At 46.0% G+C, this 23396-nt stretch overlaps 1 protein-coding gene and 1 long non-coding RNA gene across 3 annotated transcripts in view; both read right to left on the reverse strand.

The window, feature by feature from the left end:
* The window catches only part of JAK1 (Janus kinase 1), a 51512-nt gene extending 42530 nt beyond the window's left edge, over positions 1–8982 (reverse strand). The window contains exon 1 of the mRNA XM_032697109.1: positions 8909–8982. The gene's annotated coding sequence lies outside the window, so the exon portion shown is untranslated. The remainder of the gene's footprint in view (positions 1–8908) is intronic.
* An 8989-nt stretch (positions 8983–17971) lies between these two features.
* On the reverse strand, positions 17972–23396 carry LOC116791279. 2 transcript variants are annotated; one of them, XR_004358671.1, is made up of 2 exons: positions 23309–23396; positions 17972–22893 (listed from the first exon to the last, which is right to left on the reverse strand). It is a non-coding gene; the product is annotated as an uncharacterized LOC116791279 (long non-coding RNA). The 2 variants fall into 2 exon arrangements; XR_004358672.1 differs by lacking the exon at positions 23309–23396 and adding an exon at positions 23048–23163.

Below are 23396 nucleotides of genomic sequence, written 5' to 3' on the forward strand. Positions count from 1 at the left end.
GACAAAGCTCAGCTGTAAACTAAGAAAATTCTGTGAGGCTCAGTATGCAAATTCCAAGCAGAGCCAAGTCTACAACAGCTTTGAGTCACCAGTTCATTGCAGAGCTCTGACACTTGGAGAACATCCACCACACTGGGCTTCTCCACATCATCTCACTGACTTCTCACAAGGTACCTTCTCCTCCCAAACCTTTAAAAGACATTTTCTATCTCACTCCTAATTATGGATGAAACTGAGACAGAGGGGAGAAAGGGAATTACCTCATTTTAGCACATTTTATAATGGGAGCAGAGTGCCATATCACCTACCCTTAAAGGTTTGATTCTAAATTAAGTCCTAAAAATTTAAGCGCTATTAACATAGAGATATAACAGAGATATTAAGCTGTTTCTTAAGCCTTTGGTTGGGGATCAGCAAATTATACCTTAGTGCTTGTACACACCATGTAGAACAGCTTTATAGGACCATAAGCATGCATTTGTTTAAAAGATATGGATCATTGTAGCAGTTTTGCCTGCTAATTAACTACTCTCAGCTTTCCCTGTCTCTTAAAACTGAGCAACAACAGCAAACACCCTGAAATGGTGTGGGAAAGGCCATTTCTTCTAAACCATACTGAAGAGAGAGGATTTTCATTTAAAGCATAACTCAGTCATTAGGAGAGATCCTAAAACATTTCTCAAGTGACTTTGGCTGCGAGCAGATGCACATGCTTTGTACAGCAGAGCCTGGTGAAGATGGTACTGTTTTACTGGTGGTCATCAGTCTTTACCGGGAAAAAAAGGAAGCACACATGGTTTGGTTGTGGGGAGAGTGCAAATACCACCCAAATGGAACATCTCAAGTGGTCATGTGCATATCTGCCAGCTGTCTTGGCCCTAAATGCAGAACAAGTTCAGATTAAATTGCTTCCAAAATGTGAGCTGAAACATGTGTTAAGTCTTATTTTGCATGGTTCTGCCTGGCAAAAGTTGCAGTTCTGATAGAAAACCTTTGACTTTCACCAAAATTATCAGGAAGAGTGATCTGCATCTCAGCTGTACTTCCAAGGCTGAACTCACCAGAAAGCTTGGACAAATTCAGTTCTTTATGTAATTACTCAATGTCACTGATAGGTACCAATTTGTCTGTGCAAAACTGAACTTGTACAGAACTCTGAAGATAAAGCATATATGTGCACAAACAAGCATAGCAGTTTAACTGCTAGTTAAATTTTATCAAGCAAGAAATTTTTAATGGATTGAAGAAGCACTGAGAAATTTGTTCATCAGACAAAGCATGAAACAATCCCAAGAGGGGTTGTAATGCAGCATCCAGTTTCTCTCTCTACAGAGGCAGAGTCCTGCCACAGATTTACAGGTTGGCAGGTCCTGCCCCTGTCATGTAAAATAAACTCTCTAAGTACACAGAGAGGGTGGTTCTATATAAATGTCTCTCTGAGTGATAAATGACGCACAAAGCACATCAACAGGTACAGCCTGTGGTGCAAGGCAGGAGAAATGTTCTGTGTTGTACACTGGGTGATATCATGAGGTTAAGCTGCTTCCACTTTGATGAATATTAGTGTTTCTTACACAGGATTTTCACAGCACAGTGTCCAAGTTCACACATCCCTGCAGGAAGCTGATGGGAGTCCCTCAGAGGAGCTGAGATGTCCCTCAGAGCTGGTTGCTCAACCCAAGGGGTGACGTGCCACAACATGGCCTCGCCGATACGACACCCCGGCCACACTGCTGCCTCCTCCCTCTGCACACACACCACAGGCCAAGAAAAACCTTGGCTTATTTTTCACTTAATTCCACAGCAAACTTCTAAGAACGTGGTGTGATTAAACCTGGAGGTACCACAGGCTTTAATTGGAAGGTAAACATTCAGCTGATACCAACAAAAGGTGAAGAGTCAATCAGTCAAGTTAATTACACAGCCAAGTTAATATGATCAGCACCTCAGGTTTTAGCTGTTTAAGGCCGTGCTGGCACATGGTGAGCATGGTGAGGATTTAGAAGTTGCCTTTTTTTTAAGCCAAGTCTGTTTGCTGATGTATCTTGCTTATATAGCTGTAACTTGGCGGGTTGTAAGTCACGTGGACAGGAAGCTGAAAGGACTAAAACCCACAGGACTTTTTTTTTTTTTTTTAAACTTGGCAGAAGATAGCTGTTCTTTCGTAAAAATGCAGCTCCAAGTCAGCTATCCCCATGTCCTTTCTCTTTACCCCATGTGGATGTGACAGTGAAATCAAACCCAGGCTCTCCCCTATTAATCAATCCCACAACTGTACGAAAGTTGTTCAAGGACATGAATTACTACTAAAACAATTGCTGGTATAAAACAACACAAGCCGATTTTTTTCCACTTGATGCTGGTGGTAAAACAAAGGTTTCCAGGGGAGATTCCCAGCTGGCAAAGCTCATGCCAGTTCACTTGCATTTGGGTATAACATCCACAGGGGTTTATCCTGTATCATCAATAAACACAACCTCAATTTTCCCTTCATGAGGGTGATGATGCAGCAGAAAGAACGCAAGGACAAGTTTGGCAATGACCAAAAACCAGGGATCAGACAGGCTCCTTCTCTCTGACCAGACAGCACTTTCCAGAATCTGGATGAACTCCTGACTATTCCCTGTCTTCAGGAGGGAGACTTTCTAAAAATCAATATGTAAGTCAAATAAAAGACATTTAAATCAGACACTGAGGCTTCTTACAGAGAAGTTATAAGGTTATAACACCATATCAGAAGCACATGGTGTCCATTACAGCCTGTAGAACTCAAATGGACTTGTCCATTAGAAAAAGTGGAAGGTGGCATGTGCTGAGTGTAGCAATTACAGCTGTTACTTCAATAACTTCAGTACTTCAAATGCACCTTTCTCTTCCTTCAGCTTAAGTATTAAGAGCAAGAAAGAATGGTAGAAGATCCAAATTAAAAAAAATAGAATTTAATACAAATGCAACACAAACCAATAGCAGGAAAAAACAAACTGTAATATTTTGTTTTCAGAGAGGATAATTCCTGCAGAATAGAGTGTTCCAGCCCATGTGACAGAGCTGTAAAGGGTGACAACACAGGCTGATACATAAAGGTGTGATGCACACAGGTCAGGTTTGCTGATCATTCTGGTTCCTCTTGAACTTTTAAACTCTCTAAACACACAGGCCCTGGCAATTTCAAAATTATTAGTGTCTGTTTTGCCATGCTTTGAGGAAAAGTGAAATATAGAAGTGTTCAGGAAGTGAAAGGTTATTTCTTGTGCATCTTCAGTAAACACGAAACACTGAGTGTACAAGACCTTATATAAAGCAAACTGCAAGTGCCAGCTTAGAGTTGGTTTAGATCAAAAATCTCAGAACTGAGGGTGGCCACACTTTTTCCACACAGGAGTTAAGATGTAAGAGCTTGACACCATAGGGACAAAAAACATCAACCCATGCAAAACAGCAGATTTAACTATGAAAGCCTGAGCCTAAGGCAGCACTTAAATTAGGCAGTACCTTTAATTTTTTTTTAAACATCTAATGCCCTAAAAATAATATATTAATTAAAAAAAACCCCAACAAACAACACCACTACAAAAAAAAACCCAAACCAACACAACACCAAAACCAACCAAACAAAAAAAAGAAAGCCAAAAAACCACAGAAACAAAACCCCTGTTTGAATTTCTTATCATACTTTAATAAAATCCAGAGGAGTGTAGAGACAGGTATTTATGGATGGCAAGCAACAGGAAGTCATTTAGACTGCACAAATGCCAAAGTTATTAAGGTTTGTTTTGTTTAATATATCTCTTTGTGCTGCTGGTGTCTCAAAATGAACAGAAAAGTTACTTCTGCCAAATTCATTTCCTGAAAAACTGAGTCCATATACAAACAAACCGCTTGCAAGTGTTCCCTCTCCTCCCTCCTCTGTCCCAGTCATGGATCTGCTTCATTTTCCTTATCTAAAAGAGTAGAAGGCTTAGATCTGTCCTTCCTCAGGACAAGAAAGGTGGAAGGGTTTTATCCCAGATCTAGCTTGAACAACAATTTTTTCCTGTTCCAAATAACATGAGTCAGTATTACCTCAATCTCATCTTCCAGCCAGTAAAATGAAGTAGTTTTAAAGATCTGAAGTGAAAGACAAATGAAGTTATTTTGCTACAATATACCCCAGATTGAAGGGCAATTATTAAGGGTATTTAGTATTTCAATACCCTGCTAAACTGCAACTTAGCCTCCTGATGAGCAAACCAGATTCCACTCAGTCCTGGAATAGCTGGAAATGACAAGAAACACTGAAGGAACAGCTTAAACAGCACTTGGACTCCAGAACTGCTAAAATTTTGAACAATATTCATACACTGGTGCCTCAAAAGCCAAAGCTCCTCTCAGATTCACTTTGCAAACAAGGGACATTGTGTACCACAGTCTGAGGAAGGTGTAAATCGTCCTTTAGGAGTTTTCTCCTGGAAGCAGGAATAGGTGTCGTCAGGTTTTGTGTTTCAAAGGGAATTAAGCCTTTGGAGACAGGGGATGGAATATAGCATCTGAGAGTGAGAAACTTGCTGAGGGAATAAAGAGGCTGTGTAGCCAAACTGAGGCCCTGTCCAGTGACACAGCTGAAGTTAAAACAGCTCCAAGGCTTCTGAGCCCATCTCAGCCAGCTTCATGTGCTTATCCCCCTGCAGATTGCTTCCTTACTTTTGTGTCCCCTCCTCCACCGCACACACAGGCAACCAAAGTCTGCACTCCTGGCATTAAATACTGAATTTATTTCATTTATTAGCAGTATCTCCTTTATGCAGCAGCCCAACTTCAAAGGATTACAAGTCCAAAATACGTCATAAAGCAAAGCAACCAGACACGTGGATTTATGACTGATGAGTGTCTTGAAGCCTTGTAAAGGTTTATTCTTTACTAGCAAGCCCCCTTGGTGTTGCTCTGGGAGCTCCAGAGCTACAGCAGAGCAGTGATGTTGTATTTCCAGAAGGCTGTTTATGATCAGATCATCTAATCAATAACAACACTTAATTGCAAACAATTTTCCCACTCTTTGGCAGCTATAACTGCACTTGTTCACAATCTTACTCTGCAGGTTAGTTCCTCCTCAAACAAAAACTCCAATTTCATTTTTCCCAGGCTTTCACCACCGTTCACGGTGATGTATAAATCCCTTGCTTTTCCATTGACTTCCAGTTGTTTTCCTCTAATCATTATCTTAGCTTTTACATTTCATAGGAGGGGAAAAGAAGTCTAACAGAATAATTCTATGTGCCAGCAGTTTCAAAGCATATTCCTAATCACAGAACATTCATGTCAGTGTTATCAAACATCTCACCCCCTGTAAAAGGGTAACTGGTACAGACTTTATCTGCCATGTTGACGCTGCCCTTCCAGTTTCCTGTAGCTCAGTTTTTCTGTAAGTTGTGCAACTTATATTACATTTATATAACCAGCTCAAGAAAAAAACCCAAGAATTACTGGAGCCAGCAAAATTTTGTAGTTTTACAAGCGTGAAGAAAACTGTCAGGACCTGTTCCTTAAAAACCCACCTGTTCGCAACAGGCCAGGACAATAAAACCACTAAATTGTACTTCCTCCCTTCTCCAATTTCAGTCAAGAGAAATTGCAACCATTTTGCCCAAGAAAAGCATCAGAAATCTCTTTTTCCAGTAGTTTGCAGCATTGCTTCAGGTTTTTTAAAGGATCAGGTAACTGTGTAAAACAAATCCTGGACGGGATACCTAAAGTGCTGGTAAAGACAAGGGAACAGAAAAATCCCCCTCATCTGTCACTTCCTGTACTGCACAGAAACTACAGCAATAGGTGAATGTGACAATTTAGCTGCCAAAAATCCCAAAATGCTGTTTTTTTGAGACTCCTCTTCTTGATGAAGTTCAAGCACATCTGCCTCACCCCACGAGCAAAACCGAGCAGTATCAGCCCATGAAAAAGCTTTATTGCAGAGCATTAACTGCATGAATTATATACTTGAACTGCCAAAGTCATTTTCTATCAATCCAGCAAGTGTTTTGCCATTACCAACACCTGAAACCTAATTGCACTTTAAGTGCTTTAAAGCTCGAGAGCAGCTCGTGTGTTTACAGGAACAATGCCCGATCTTTGTGGAATTGCAAACTCTTGGATGGGCTACAAAAGAACAACATGAATATTGCCATTTTTTCATCCAGACGAAAACATTTTGTCATTTTTAATTGCTGTTGGAAGCGAGACAAGCCAGGAACCAAGACCCAGCTCAGTCTTCCCTCCACAGTCTCCCTTCCCAGCCTGATTTCTGGTTCAGAGATTCTCCTAACAACCCTTTTCACGCCTCAATACAAACCAGTCCTTAGGGTTTGCTTTTATGTGTGAAAGCTTTGACCTCTCAAACAAGGCAAACACCTTCCTCTTTATGTAAACACAGAGCAGGTCTTTCTGCTGCAATTCACACCCAACACAGCTAGGGAGTCCAGGATTCTCCATGTGGGTTCCTGCTGTATTTTGAGCATCTCTTCCTCGTGCCAAATCAGGCACCAGCAAGGCACCACAAAACCTGAGGGCAGTCCTGCAGGTGAAAAAGGTGTTTCACCCCCAAAGCCAGGGAGGATTGGGAGTAAAACGGTAGGAAAGGGGTGAAGCTCTTCACAGGTATGTATCACTGTCAGGATGCTGCCTGTGAAAACAGAAAGATTTTTCCGCTCTACACAAAAAAGGGAAGCTGGTTTCTCTGAATTCAGTCTTTATTTGCAAGAATAAACTACTCCAGAAATGTCTGTCTAAACTTACAGAATTAGTACCACTTATTCTTCCAGTCAAGAACTCTGGCTTACTCCCAGCCCCCCCAAAATTTAAGGCAAAAGAATTAAAGTCAAAATTGTAGACTCTGTCTGACAGAGGGAAAAATGAGTTTAAAAAGAATGTTGATTTTACCGTCTGAGTTTGGCCTGTGGCTGTTCAGGTGCACTTCAGCTTTTTGCTTTTCAAAGCTTTTGTACTAGATATTCTCTCCAGATCTTGCTTCCCATTTGTTTTTTTAAATAAATTCATTGAACAGACAATTTGGGCACATAGAAACAGTTCAGGATTTACCTCTCAGAAAGGCCACTTTGCAATTAATTCTGATATATTTTCTCAGCGCAGAGCCTTCCAGGAGTTAAGTTGTTCCAGTTCTGTGTTGATATTCTAGTGCAAATTTAAACCCCCTCGCCCTAGATTTTACAAGCTTTTCACCCAGCCTTTCTCAAAGGCCAAATATCTGCAGTTTTGTGGTGTATGAGCATATTATAGTCTCTGTGCCATTGGGCTTTGGGGCAAACAGCTTGCAGATACTTTGATAAATAAGATATTTAACAACTGAATCACTAAACATGTACTGACAAAAACGGTTGTAAAATCAGCCTGTGATCACTAACTTTTAAGACCACAAACGACAGCAAGAACCTGATGTGATCTGTTGTTGGCTCAGAAAGAGCAGCATGTCCTCAGCTGGCATTGCATTTCAAAGCACCTGTCTCGGTGTCACCTAACACAGACTCAGATCAAGGTGCAACTTCCTGTGTGTTTTAAAAACAAGTGCCAGGAGGAAATGCCTTCCAGTCCCCTTATAAGGTCAAAACTGAACTTAATACTGAGCTGCAGCAGCCCAAATAAAGGGGTACCAAAGCACATCCATCCTGCTCAAGAATAAAACCACAGGGAATCTTCTACAAGCAAAATTGGGTCAACTGGAGTGAAGTTTAAAAAGCGACACAACTCTGAATTATTGCCATCTCCTACCCACTAAAAGAATCACAAAAAAAGCCCCTCAAACCTTCTTGCACTGCACTTATCTTCCCTCCAGATATGCCTCAAAATATAACTCCTCCATCCCTAATTCATCAGAATAGCCACCCCCTTAATCCTCCTAAGCACAGACTCGATGTTTGTTTAAACAGAGCTGGGTCCATCCCCTCCTGCCACACTGAGACACTGCCATGTTGTCTTTCTGCCATCAATCTCCATTATTATTGAAGTGCTTCAGACTTTTGTGTCTACATGTATTTTAAAAATCCCGACTCAAGGCGATTATAGAATCATAGATTGTTTTGGGTTCGAAGGGACCTTAAAGATCCAACTCCCTGTCATCATCCAACACTGCAATGTTTCCACGCATTCACACACAGAGCAGAATTTCAGGTGTCTGCAGAAGGTGTAAAGCTGGTTATCTGCTCCCCATCCCTGCGTGTCCCTCGGGGTGACGGATATCCAGCCCTGCATCGTGGCTGTCACCTTCCTTGGGGGTGAAAGATGTCCCAGAAGCGTCCCGTACACAGGAACAGCTGCCAGACCGACAGCTGGACACCATCAACATTTCAAGTCCGCAGCTTGTCCAGCAGTGGGAGGCAGCGGGATCTCCCCTGGCACAAGGAGCTCGGGGGTCCGCCCTCACCCACGACCACCAGGGGACTTCTGAACCTCTCCCAAAGCACCGGCGGCCACAACCGGAGCTGTTTCATTGCGGTTCCTCCTGTCACCGACCCGGCCTCCCCCGCCCGGCCGCGAAACGTGGCTCTGACACCCCTTCCCGGCCCGGTGCTGCCCGCACGGCCCCGCACCCTCCGGCCAAGGGGGAGCAGCGGCTCCGCAGCCGCATCGGCCCCCCGGGATCAGGGGAACCAGTGGCCCCGCACCCTCCAGCCAAGGGGAACCAGCGGCCCCGCACCGTCTGGCCAAGGGGAACCAGCGGCTCCGCACCGGCCCCTCTCTGATAAGGCGAACCCGGTGACTCCGGCCCCTCTGGCCTCCGGGACCCAGCGCCTCCTTACTCCGGACGCGGCCGCCGGGAAAGCCCCGCACCGCCCCCGCGGCCATCGCGGAGCCTCCCGGGGGAGCGCGCCCGCCGCCCGCACCGCCCTCCCTGCCCGGCTGCCCCCTGCCCGGACCCACTCACCGTTCCGTGTGTCCCGGCGGGGCGGCCCGGCCGCGGCCCCGCGGGGCTCGGCGCGCTGCGGGATCGGGAGCGGAATCGGGAGCGGCCCGAGGCGCTGGGACGGAGGGCGGCGGTCCCGGCGCGGCGGCACCGCCCGCGGAGCATGCGCGGGGCAGGGCCCGCCCAGGGGAGGCGCCTCGGGCCGGCCGGGCCCGCTGAGGGAGCGGCGGGAGGGAGCGTGGGATGTGGGGGAGTCTGTGTGTGGGGTCAGCACAAAGCCCGGGACGGCACCCGGGGGTTCGACAGGAGGTATCTAAAAACACACGGCAGTCAATACACTCATCCAGAGAAGCTGTGGCTGCCCCATCCCTGGAAGTGTCCAAGGCCAGCTTGGACGGGGCTTGGAGCAACCTGGGATAGCAGGTGTCCCTGCTCATGGCAGGGGATGAAACTGGATGAGCTTTAAGGTTTCTCCCAATACACACCATTCTGGGATTCTATGATACATATTTTGACACCGCTTAGACAGTGCTGGATTTAGAATCATAAAATCATCAAATATCCTGACTTGGAAGGAGGCACAGGGATCATTCAGTCCAGCTCCTGGCCCTGCACAGGATACCCCAACAATAGCACATGTTCCCTGAGGGCATTGTCCAAATGCTCCTTGAGCTCTGTCAGTCTTGGTGCTGTGACCACTGCCCTGGGGAGCCTGTTCAGTGCCTGACCACCCTCTGGGGGAAGAACATTTCTCTAATAGTCAACCTAACCCTCCCTTGACCCAGCTCCAGCTGTTCCCTCGGGTCCTGTCACTGTCACCAGACTGAAGAGATCAGTACTTGTCCCTCCACTACCCCTCATGAGGATATTGAAAACCCCAGTGAGGTCTCCCCTCAGTCTCCTCCAGGCTGAACAAACCAAGCGCCCTCAGCCGCTCCTCAAACGGCTTCCCCTCCAGAGCCATCCCCATCCTCGCAGCCCCCCATTGGACACTCCCTAATAATATAGGTTAATGTCTTTTTGCAGGGTTGTCTTTCTTACCCCAGTGCCAAGGCCACAGCTGTCATCTCCACAGATGCCCAGTGTCTGCTGTGTGGTCTGAGCTACCGGTGTGCTCGGATCATCTGTAAAACCCCACAACCCCATCTCCACCCTCGAGCTGATGTGATGAGCTGGTGTAAACAAGTTGGTGTTTACGCCAAAACCAGGAGACATTCACAATCCTCCTGTCTGCACAGAAAAGAAACCAGTTTCTTCACTGTGGTTTCAAACTCTTGTCAAAGTCACAGGAAACGGCACAAGTGGAAGTAAAATCAGTCAGAAAACGATTCAGTTCAATGAAATCATCCCACCCCCTTCTCACACACGCACACATATCTGGCATTTTCTTCTGACAGAAGAGCCAATCTGCCACTGCCTTTTGGGGGAATTGTCCTAATAACTGAATCAGTCTTTAAAAAAACCCACCCTGATAAACGTGACTCTTCCCTACGTAGTGGTGGCTTCATGTAATTCAGACTAAGCACATTGATAACATCTTTTTATCAAGATCTTCCTGTGCCTGGCAGCATAAGGGTGTGAAAGGCCCTTTGCTGTTCTGAAGTGTTTACACTTTGATACAGCTACTCTGCCCCAGCTCATCTCCCTTGTGCCTCAGCAGTCCCGAGATTTGACCCTTTTCTCCAGGAAATCAACCCAAAGCTTTTCACCTCCCCCAAAGGAGCTGGGAGTTGGGTGCTAGTGGTGTGTGAGCGCACGTGTCCAGATGGTTGTAGTTTACAAATTAAGGATAGATAAGCATTGGTTACATGTTTCTCTCCTCCCAAGAGAAATCAAACCAGCCCTTCCCCACATGTTTCCACAGCTGTCAGGGAACCAGCAGAGCATAACTTGGGTGATTTTGCACCATGTTTACCTTTTTCCTCAGCTACATGACATTGGGTCTGGATTAACCATGTGCTGTGGGAAAACACCAGAGTCTCACCCTGTTTCCATCCCTATCATAAACGTAATTCAAGTTGGAAAAGAAGCAGAGGTTGGAAGGATAGAGGTCAAACCCTGCAGATCACAGAATGACAGAATGGCCTGGGTTGGAAGGGACCTTAAAGTTCATCCAGTCCCACCCCCTGCTATGGGCAGGGACATCTTCCACCAGACCAAGTTGCTCCAAGCCCCATCTAACCTGGCCTTGGATACTTTCAGAGATGGGGCAGCCACAGTTTCTCTGGGCAACCTGGGCCTGGGCCTCACCACCCTCACAGGGAAGCATTTTTTCCTAACATCTAAGATATGTGTGGCTGTGCCACTGCTCCCAGGCCTGACCTTTTCTTCATCCCTCTCCCCCATAATCTGCCTGCAGAGACTGCTTCCCTCAATTATCACAGAATCATAGAATCAGTTGGGTTGGACGGGACCTCCAAGATCATCAAGTCCAACCCTTGATCCAACACCGCCGTGGTTACTAGACCACGGCACTAAGTGCCACATCCAGTCTCATCTTAAAAACCTCAGGGATGGTGAATCCACCACTTCCCTGGGCAGCCCACTCCAATGCCCGATTACCCTTTCTGTAAAGGATAATATCTTCCTAATATCTAACCTAAACCTCCCCTGACACAGCTTAAGACCATGCCTTCTTGTCTTGCTGATAGCTGCCTGGGAGAAGAGACCAACCCCCACGTGGCTACAACCTCCTTTCAGGAGTTGTAGAGGGTGATGAGGTCTCCCCTGAGCCTTCTCTTCTCCAGGATGAACAACCCCAGTTCCCTCAGCCTCTCCTCATAGGACTTGTGCTCAAGTCCCTTCACCAGCCTTTTTGCTCTTCTCTGGACCTGCTCCAGCACCTCAATATTCTTCTTGAAATTATTCTTGCCAGCCCTTTCCATGGCTTTGCCTTTATAATGATAAAATCAGTTTTTCTGGGTGGGTTTTCATGCCCAATAACACGGCGGAACCTTATTATTTATGCCTTACAGGCAGGATTCCTTTCCCAGCACAGCAACTGCTGTTGTGAATGGCCTTAAATCCTGAAGCTCAGCACTGGGAAGCCAAGCCAGGCTGATGAGGCGGCTGTGACGGAAGGATTGCATAACGGGCTTAGCTTGGGGCTGCTCGTGGTGCAGCTTTACCTCTGCCTCCATCTAAATCCAGAGCCCAGGATCACGCCCAGGAATGACCCAGGCTCCCAAAGGCCACATCGTTCAGTAAGAATTAAATTCTCACACGCCTCACTTTAAAAAACAGGGTCTGAGCTTCTCTGGCACTGAAATTGCATGTTCAGTCTCCCAGTCCTGACTGCTATGTGAGTTTTCCCTTCTTTTCCTTAATTTCTGGTGCCTGCTGATTTTTCCTAGTTCTTCTGCGACTTGTAAGTGGGATGAAATCAATGCGCTTCTAAAAATTACTCCAAAAACTATGTTAATAACAGGGGAGGATTTCCAACCTAAATGGTCTGTGTTTAACACAACATTCCATCCTATGGGAAGGATGTAATTTTGTATTAAAACCCTTAAAGTAGTTTTCTCTTAGGAATTAATTGGATGTATTTGTAGCTGACTTTGTTTTCTTGCTTAGAAAGAGAGTAGGCTTGCAAAGTGCTGCAGAAAAGGCCTTGGATGCAAAATAAATCTTTATTTCCCCTCTAAGTACCATTCTGGGGTGTAGTGACAGATCTGAAGAATTGTTTTGTATCTTACATATTTATTTTACAAATTTCAGGATGCACTTATGTACTCCATCAAAAACATGGCAAAATACAGAAGACTAGACCTGACTGTCTTGGTATTTGTGAATTAAAAATCAAATTAAATTTGAATTAACTTCCTCCTGTAGCCTTCTTTAAAGAAGGAGTAGGGATGGATGCACAGATTATCCCTTACTTACCTGCTCTGCAGTTTGGTTTGCAAGTTTCCCCTTTGCCTCTGAAATGGAATGTTTCCACACTACTTTACACAGTATAAATGTTTAAAAGCTTTTTTTCCATGGCATTTCAAGGTACAGTGAGGGACCCTGCATACGGTAAAGTGCTTTAAATCATCGATGGCATCAGGTTGGGATTGACTAGACCTTTACATAAACATGATTTAACACTATCTAAGTGGTTCCAGTTTGTCATTGATTTGTTCCTGGCAGTAATTCTGGGGCCTGGTTCTTCTCACTCATACCAGGGAAAATGAGGAGCAGGCAATGAAGTCAGAGGCACTGTGTGATGAGTAAAACAGGATGTAAAATTTCTTAACCTGTAGTAGTATTTAAAAGTATTCTGAGGATGACTCTGTGCTCTTTTATGCTTCTGCAGAGTGCCAGGTCAGTGCCGTTGAAATGAGAATTTATTTTTTAAATTATTTTTTTCATTCTCCCTGTGGCTGGAATGTGGGGAGCAGGAGGAGAAGCTCTGGGGCAGCACAGGGTCGGGTCAGGTGAAGGGGGTCACACAGCCACAACCTTGTGTGCTCCAAAGCATCCAGTGAGTGCCCATTACTGGGTGTTGTTGGTCTTCCCATCAGCAAAGTGGATCCTGCTGTAGACCATCACCATGGAATATCTTAGAGCCTGTGAGGCCCCTGGGTACTGCAGCGCTGGGCCTTGCCACAGGAGCTGTATAAAGACACAATAGTGCAAAAGTTCTTTCATCTGATCTGCTGCTGAATTTATCTTAAACTTCCTGTGCTCACAGAACACGCATGAAACTGTGTTGGTGACACCAATTTCAGAGGGCTCGTCTCTGCTTGGAAAAGCAAGTGAGCGAATTTATTTTGAGACATCAGGAAGGTGTGAATTTCATCTTCGCAATTAACTACTTCTAAATACGGTGCTCAACCCTTTTTTTAAGCTAAGTGGGATTTCTAATAATCTCAGTTTGGGGAAGGAGAGGTACTTCATGTCGATATTCCAAATGTACTTTGCAAAAAAAAGATTAGATTTTGCCCATCCAAAGCAGCTCTTGTTCCAAGGGTGCTGTGGAAGCTGCTGAAAGCCAGGCTGGAGGGGGATTTCCTGCGCAAGCACAGCGAGCTGGCACAGCCGTGTGGAGGAGGTGTGACATGGAGCTCCGTTCCCGACATCCGTGGCCAGGGGGATGGAATTCACTCAATTTGCTCCAAGCTGGGGAGTGTGAAGATGCTGTTGCCATGTCTCAACCTTGCATCAGGCGCGTTCATGTTGCTGCTTGTCTTCATCGCCTGTTTATTCCCATTGCCATCTTTCTGGTTCTTCATTGTCCTCATAACAAACCAAACCAACAGCTCTATTTTCATTTTTTCCTCAGATTTCTCTGCTGAAAAATATCCCTTTAGTTCCCTTGCTGAGAAGCAGAAACTGGGTTTGTGTAAAGAGCTGTAGAGCAGCTGCAAAGGATGGTGGTGGTGGTTGTGGTGGTGACTGTCCAGCTCCAAATCCTACTTCTGACTCTCTCTCCCCTGAAGTCTGACTCGTTCAGTGAGCACATTTTTGTTGTGCTTCAAGCAGACTAATAAAACACACAAAACAAATCAATTCTGCCCAGAACCTCAAATGCATTTTCTTCAGCTCATTCCCAGCATAGCCGTCTCCAGAAGGATGAGTCTGGAGTTGGCACAGTTCACAGGTACCCACTTGCTGCCTGGCTGCCTGCCAGTCACACCACTAGAGCCAGACAACGCTCTTGCTTATATACTAACTCCATATATATATATATGGATATTTATGGATATATATGGATATTTTTATATATGGATATTTTCTCTGGGAGATACATACATCCCAGAAAAAGCTGTACGTGCAACAGTTGACTTTGACAAGGGCAAGTCTAGCACTGACTGAACTGGAGGTGGGTCTGCTGGTGGGCAGGGATGAAGCAGAGGAAGAGACGAAGTAGAGCGGTGACCTCACCCAGAGCAATAATGAAATGTTTTAGGATTGGAAATGCCATGTTTGGCATCAAAGTGTCCACCTTTCTGTAATAATACACAATATTGATCAGGTCCCTCTTGGTCCACAGACCACAGAGCTTGTGTACCTGGCTGGGGACATTTCCCAGGTCAGTGCCCGGCATCCCAGAGCGGGTGTCCTGTCTCATTCATGGGAACACACATAACCCAGAGCAACAGCATTTTTTAAATCTTTAATCAATTACTAGATATACAGCCTTGCTTGGACAACTTCATAAGTTCATTCTCTGCTGCAGTTTTTCTCACATGCACTTTTGGAAATTACAATTCCTTGGTCTGGGTTACAAAGCTGCATTTTGATGTGGCATTTGCCACATTCCCGCTCTCTCTATTGTAAGGAGATAGAGAATTAGGGGTGTGTTTCCAGGAAGAGTTGCTCATAATGGCCCAGAGGGTTCAAAAATAAAAGCAAGATGGCAAACAAGCTACAAATCTGGAGAAAAGTGGACTTTTTTTTCCCATTAAGAACAAGCAATATCACCACTAGGAAACCTATGGAGGTGAAGAGCAGTGTAGGGTTTTCTCTCATTTTATGTAACTCTGTTTTTTCTCATTTCCTCTTAAGCAAAACTGTATTTCATGCAGTTGTTTTAGAAGGCTGTGACATGTTTCTTTTAATTTAGCTGAGTTAAAGGGGTGAAAAAGTGAAAAATGCATAGACTAAAAAGGCACTAAACAGACAGCGTGTTCCTCTAATAATTTTCAGATAAAACATCCACTATGGATTGTGATTAAAATGAGTTTTCCTTTAATGGAGATGCAAATGCAATTGCAGAAGCTTGGTACATTTACATCCAAAATTAATTAGGCTTCATTAGCAATAAGCCTCTGGAAATTTTAATTTAGAGAGTCCCCTGGAGCACTACATTTCAAACCAGAATGCAACAAGGCTTTGGATGCTTGAGGGGTGGTGTCGCATATTGTCTGGAGATGTGGTTGTTCTGCAGCAGGAGGAAATTATTCTCGAACGTGATTTTTTTTATCACTCTGGGAATGTGAGCCAACACGTTTAAGGAAACTGCTTGCATATGAAATATGCCAGATCAGCAGGTAATTGTGGCCACACATGAAAAACATGATCATGGAGCTTCTGACGTTGTCTCTGCTATCTGTGTCCATCTACACCAGCACAGCCTTTATCCGTGTGCTTCCACAGGAAAATTACTGAGTTCTTCTCATCTTCTTCCCTCTGGAACAATCACTTCTGCTCTGGTGCTCCAAAACACTGACACCTTTTAGTTTGTGTGTTTTTGTTAAAGTCATGCTCTTTTTATTAAAAAAAAAAAAAAAAAGCAGGAGGTGAGACTCCCAGTTATGGAAAACAGCCACATCTGTAACATTTAAACCACTAATGCTCAGACCTGTTACTGACCCCACCTGCTTTTCTACCAGCCCTTTCTCCAAGGCTCTTTGCTACCACCAGACCCAAACTGCCTGTGCTGGTGCTGCCCTTGTGTGTGCAGCCCTCACCTCATTTTCATGAACTTCCCACCAGCATCAGCCCCAGGTTGGTCCCAGCAGCAAGGACAAGACCCATGGATGGTGTCTTCTTGGGTGTTGGGATGGGGTCCATGGCTCTGTTGTCCATCCACCAACACCTCTAACAGAAATCATTTGCTCTCTCACAGTCTTATTTTTAGGTAGGAGGAATCTGAAGCTTGTGCAAATGTTTAAACACGTCTCTCCTACATTATTCAGTGTACTTTGCCTGCTTCTGGAGTTAATTAAAACAGAGGGCAGTCAATAGAGAGTTCTCACTTCACTGTGGGGAGGAGTCAGCAGGCTGTGCAGAGAGAGCACTGATAACCACCTGACAAGGAACAGCCCCAGCAGCCTCATCTCTTTCTTCCCTGTTTTCTGCTATGGCTGGAAGAGGCTTTTCCCACTCCCTGTGCATCAAAAATCCCCAGACTAAGCACAGCTCTCATCCTCTTGAAGTCAAGGAGAAACTTGAGACTGGAATCTGAATTTCACCTTTGAACAGGTGTGAGCCAAAGCCCTTTGGAGTCAAGAGGGGTCCTTCCTCTGGCTCTAGCAATGTTTGGTCCCAGAAAGGCTGTAACATTTGCCCAACAATAAATGATCTTGTATAAGGGTATATTAATCCACACATAGATCCATGCCCTGCTCCTACTCCTGTGAAATGTTATGAAGAGCAAATTATGTACCAAGTTGCGCAACCTTGAGTTTCTCATCTGCCCATATACAGAAGTGATTGCAGAAACTTTGGTACTGCACTACACTGAAACACTCAGCTCCTAATGAGTACCTTTGTCCCTGATTACACACCAAATACAGTCACAGTTTCCCTTGGTGAATCAAGCTAATGACAAAAATGCAGGGTTTACATATAATCCAACAACTCAGTGAGTAGCTGTCTCCAGAATGTGAGAAACAGGCAGAAATAGTTTATGCAGAAAGGAGAAGGGACTGTGTCCCCCCCTGTTCACACAGGACTCCTGGGCACTATTTTTCCCAGTAACAGACAGGTGCACTTGCCATTAGTGTTACTGCAGGGAGTGCGAAAGGGCCCCTCACCTAGAAACAGGAACAGGAATGTCACCACAGTGCTCCACTGAGAACAGCGAGAGTGGGAATGCAGCTCCAACACATGGAGCCGATTTTACTCCAAGAAAGTGAAAATATCCCCACAGGTGAGCTGAGCATATTTGTAATGAACGAGTATCGCTGAATTCTCGTTAAGCTTATGACATTTTGCAAGGTGCTCTAACTGAGCAGGTTTTGGGAGCTGGAACACCAAAAATATACCTTTGCACCTGGAGAAAAGAATGTCACATGGCTGAGCTGGTGACATTTCTGATCACACAGACTCCATCACAGTCTTCATTTCACTTTGTCCAACATCTCCAGGCTCACACCGAGAAATTGCTTACCCTGACCTAAACTCAAGTTACATTCTGGTACATCTAATATTTGCACGAGTGGGCTGCTTGCTTTGTAAAGATGTTTAAACAAGAAGGTCTGAGTTAAAGTTCAAGTTCAAGTGTCTGCACTAAGCTGGAGACAGCAACTAAAATACAGCCTGATTTATAAGAGGCACTGCTGGACTTTGAAATGACGACTGAGTGCTTGAAGGTCTTTGGAAGGATTCTTTTTATTTTAGTACAAATAAAACAAGGGTTGTTTTTTGGTGGTGGTTTTTTTTTTTTTTTTTAAAAAGCATTTTGGGAAAGGCAACATCCTTACCTGGTTTCAAGGCTGAGTGCTGGCAGACAATGGATGCCTTTTATCCTGCTGTTGTCAGAAGCTGATAGTGGCTGGCCAGCTCTGTTCCCAGCCAGCACAAACTTCGATCCTTAAAAGGCAGATTTGTGGCTGAGAGCCAGGAACAGAACAGCCATTCCTGTCTGCAGCCCCAAGGAGACAGCGCAGGAGCACAACTGCTGCTCTTCTCATGCAAAATGTGGGTGGGAAGGTGACAGCCTCCAGATGGGAAAAGGGACTTTCCTGATGAAAGCGCCTGAGAACCGCTGGGTTAGAACAAACCCATCTGGAATGACAGCTGAGACGTGCCACAAGAAAACTGCCTTGCCTTGGGATCAATCCCATAAATTACAGCAAGTTTTATCAGAAAACGGATGGTCCTCAAGCACCTTATTTCTGAGCCTGTATCACTGGATGCAGGTTGTTTACATCTTGCTTTAACATGTTTGTGGGAGGAAGTGCTCTGCTGCCAAAACACACTTTGATACTTGCACTGTTCGTGTGCAGCAATATTTAGACGTAGCAAAACCACCAGTCTGCCCCTTCCCATATCAGTGGGAAGCTACAGGACAAAGAGATGGATTCTATGTCCACTGGGCTGGAGAGGGAGATAAATGGTAAATGTGAGTGGAGAGCTGTTGTTTTCAGGAACGGCCAGTGTTTCAGTTCCTGTCCCATGCCAGAGGCTCGAGGCTGTGCTTGTTGTGACAGGAAACAAGAATCACGATGTGAAGCCAGGGGCACATGTCACCCCAGCAGGCTCTTTGCTCTCCCTCAGCAGCACCAGGGTGTGTTCAGTGCACAGAGCAGCTGTGCTAAATGTCCCTCCAAGCGAGAGGATTGGTCATTAACTTCAAACCTGATCTATAGCCTGGCAGGTGAGGAACCATACTCCTTGGACCTGATCCATAACAAACCTTCTCTCTGCCTCTGAGCAGCTATCTTGTTTCCCATGGGAAGGAATAGGACTTTCTGGTTTCTAGTAGGAGTCAGCACCCTGACTATTTCATCAGTGAACACCCAAAGCTGTCCCTGGGACGGCACCACGAGGACCTGGCTGGATGCCACGCTGCTTCCCGCTCAAAACCCCATGGCACCTGCTTTTCTTTCAGGAAAGAGGATGCCTATTTCCTGAGGGCCTGCTGGATCCAAAGCCAACAGCAGACACAGGCAGAAAGAGATAAAATCCAGACTTGGGCAAGCTGCAAGCTTACAAATGCTCCCACTCCAAAAGTCCAGAGCTCCTCGTTTTTCCTATTCATCTTGTAACTGGAATGAGACCATGGGACACGGAGGAGGAGCACAGGCATGTTGCTGTTGTACAGCCAAATGTAGAGATGACCAGCTTTAATTTTCGGGATAAGCACATCCCTGCTCTGGTCAAGGGGTGCCTGCAGCCTTTGGAAAAAGGAAGCTGAGGGTTGACTCTTCTCAGATTTTAATCTAGAACTTAAACTCTTGGTAGTAGGATGTCTCTTTTATCATTTGCAGTTTCTGGTGTGACAGAGCCCTCCTCCAGAACCAGACTTGAACCACTCTCATAATACCACTAATATTTTCCCCCCTCTAAGTGACGCACATTGGCAAAATGTTCCATCACAGCTGCACAGCCTCGACCCCACAGGAACAGCCCCCAGCACGGGCTGCCCCCAACACCTTCCAGTGAAGAGCAGAGAAATAACAAACCAGCTCATTTCATCTTGCAGCTAATCCCTGTCCTCTCCCAGGAGCAGCAGCTGGGGCTGCACAGGGAAGCCCAGGGTAAAGCCCTGGATGGTGATGAATCACCCAGCCCACAAGGAAGAGTTTTCTAAACACCACTGGGTCAATGACCACCTTAAACGTCGGGATGGGGAATAAATTGTGACCTCTAGAAGTTGCTGCACCAGCCCCGGCAGCCTGAGGGCCACCAGTTCGTCGGGGAGGGAAGCTGGGAAACAGAAACCGCATTAACGTCTCTGCAGGTCTCTTGATTACTTTATGCAAAAATCTTGGGATTTCACACTCCCACCACAACCCGGCCCGCGGGGCCCCTCTGCCGTCGTGTCCCAGCACTGCAGAGTTAATTCACGCAGCACAAACATCAGTCAGCAGCACAGGCTCCCTGGACAACTCCTCCTTTCCAGGGATTTTGATGACATCGCTACAGAAACGACCCGGGAAATTCACAGTCTCCCACTTACAGGTCAGAGAAGCCCCGAGCAAGGGACTGTCCCAGCTCCATCACTGAGACTGTGAAATAACCCATGCCCCACCACATAAACACGTAAGAGTTACAGTAGCCAGCCAAGAGGTATTAAAAAGTACCTAAATAGGGCTCAGTTTTCTGTATTGCTACAGAGTAATTCATTCTGCTACCAAGTATCACCCACTGAGCTGCCCCTCTGCCCTTTAATATTCACCACAGCACAGGACCCTGCTCTGGGAACCATTTTTGCAGACTCCCAAAGCACAGCATTTCTGGAAGACCTCCCAAGACAAAGCAGTCAATAAACAGGCAAACTGTGTAATATTTTATTCAGATAAATTGTATTTTTATGCCCAAGGACACAGGTAAGAGGAGCACACTCCAGGTGAGCAGGCTGTCGTTCCCGGAATCCCGTGAAGCTCAGATGGCTGCCATCCTTCAGTTATCACAGTACTGTACCTTTACAAGAGACAGCATCAGCACTGTGATAACTGAGCCAGGGCAGCCTGTCAGTCATTGCAGCCCCTCCGTGGCACTGCCAAGCCCAACAGGCATGTCCTCCACCTCCTTATCCCTCACGTGTCCCAAAAACGCCACATCACCCCTCAGGGGAAAGCATTTCACAGTGGCTTTGCAGCTGAGGTTTACTCCAGAAAATTATCCACGTGACTGAGGTTTATTCCAGAAAATTATCCAGATAATTAGTGTTATCTTAATGACCAGGTTGGATTCCACAACACAGCTCAAAGTGTTTTTAGTAGCAGCTCCTTCTGGCCAAATCCACCCACGCTGGATTTAATGGAGACAGTGCAACCACACCCCTACAAAACAACAGGGGCACCCCTCTCTTCCACCTTAAATCCACTGGAGCCACACCAGCAGCATTTGGCTTATGCTACTCAAGTATTGAATGTCATGGACCAGACAGGCAGAGAGTGCCATGGCAGCCAGCCAGGTAAGTTGGCAATTTTAGGTCATAGGATCCACATATAAAATTGGGAAATACACAATCCCACTGTAAAGTAGCTAAATTATAAGCTTCTGTCAACCTATACTTTATCCCGCTTTGGTTTTTTTCTTCCCTAAAAACAGGCATTGCTGAAAACAACATGGAACAACTTCTACACCCCCCACTTTGCCTAAGGGAATGAGATACCTTAAGTTCTGAAATGGGTTTATAAAACAACAAGTTTTACACTGTAAAAGTTAATGTGTTACTAAGTTTCTTATAAAAGTTCATTTATGATGTGGATGGACTTGACCAGCACAAGTCGCTTTTATGTTTCCACCAGGAGGAAGCAGAAACTCCAGGAGTGGTTTTTTTTAACACTAAATAACTCACCTGGCAAAGAACATGTCCTGAGACCATCATAAAGACTGTTTTTAAGAGAGAAATAGTAACATTTGCTGGATCCAGCCACCAAAATGGTGCCTTACAAGTCTGTAACTCCAGAGGGCAATGGAGAGACAAACATGGAATATCCAAGGAGCAGCACGCAGGGGAAAAAAAATATTTGTACATTTTAAAACAAACTCCAAACATACATTACATAAAAAGGGGACAGTCAACAGATTATGCAATAGTGACGTAAGATGACACAGATGACTTAAACATGCATCCCAAAACTTGCAGATTTGCCACAGTTTGTGGATTAATCATTAAGGAATTGGCTGTTGGGAGGGAAAAACCAACAAAGAATCTGCTAAAAATGATAATAAATTCTGTACATACAACAGTGACTTCTGAAAAGGAAAGAAGCTGCATAACTAATGAACCATTTGCTCTCACTTTGAGATGTTTTTACACCATTGGTATTCCAGGTGAAAAATTCTGATGATTTCAGTGGAATGGCACAAGTGTAGGATTGGGAATCCTACATTTCACAGGCTGAGGTGATGAGAGAAGAGTCACTATTCTACAATTTAACTATACTTTGATCACTGTATTCGGATTTTCCTCCGTGATCCAGCAGTCCCTATCACATCATTTAAAAGAAGGTGAACAATCCCAGCACCTTCTGGCACAACTACTGCTGGAGTTACACATGTATTCCAAGGGCTGGTGCCATTTTCTCTAGAGGATCCAGCTCTTACACCAATACAAACAGTTTGCTGTCTTGCATCTAACACGCACACACACACACTGATTTTTGCTTTGCTTCAGCAAACTAAAGCTACACAAACCTGATGCAGAAAGGTTATGTAGGTTCTCCATTATTATCTGAAAAAAACACCCTTTTCAGCAAAACCCACATTAGTTTTGGAGTCTAGCACACATTTTTGTTCTTGTTATTGCTAAGGCATTGCATATTTCCATATGCTTTTTTTTTAAAAAATCCTCTAGTTTCCAGTGTTTCCTGCCAGTTCTTGCCTTTGAAACCCTCCTAAGTTGGCCTGGCTGGGTTTTAAACTCCAGCTCCACCTCCTGCCCCTTTGGGGCTGGCGATTATACCTGTTTTTTCCACTTGTTTCACACGAACCAAAATTCCTTCAGCATCACACTGCTGGGATTGTGGATGCTCCCTGGCCACAACCCCACGGCTCGTCCCTCCCCACCCCTACGCACAGCTCGAGGATCCTCCAGCTGCTCTCACCCTGCAGAAGCTCAGGTAGAAAACCTGATTTCCATCTCGGTCAGCGCGATCTTAACACAAATCTCTGCGAGCCTGAAGAGAAGAGAAAACAAACAGCTCGTTACGAGCGAAGACGGTGACACGGCCGCGGCGGCGGGGCTATGAGGGGTGAGGGACCCCGGTAGGTCTCCGGGCCGCCACCGCCGCTCCCTCCCAAGTTTCCTTCCACGGCGCTTCCTGGGGTTACCTGGAGCCTTGGAACAGCCGCGGGACAGGACGGGACGGGATGGTACAAGAAGCGGCGCAGCCCCAGCCCCGCTCCCCTCGCCCCTCGCCGGCGCCGGCCGGGACCCACCCGGGGCAGGGGGGGCGGCGGCCCCGCCCGCGCCCACACCGAGAGCGCGAGTGCGGCGCGGGGCAGCGGCGCGGGCCGGCCCCAGTGGCCCCGCGGCCCCCCCGCCCGGCCCCCCGCCCCGCTCCAGCCGTGCGGGCGCCGGGCCGGACCCACCTGCGGGCCGGCGGGGCCGGGGCGCGCCATGACGCAGCACGGGCGGCGGGAGCGTGAGCGCCGCCATCTTCCCGTGTTTATGGCAGCG

The sequence above is a fragment of the Chiroxiphia lanceolata genome, chromosome 9, assembly GCF_009829145.1.
Source record: "Chiroxiphia lanceolata isolate bChiLan1 chromosome 9, bChiLan1.pri, whole genome shotgun sequence".
Taxonomy (NCBI): Eukaryota; Metazoa; Chordata; class Aves; order Passeriformes; family Pipridae; genus Chiroxiphia; species Chiroxiphia lanceolata.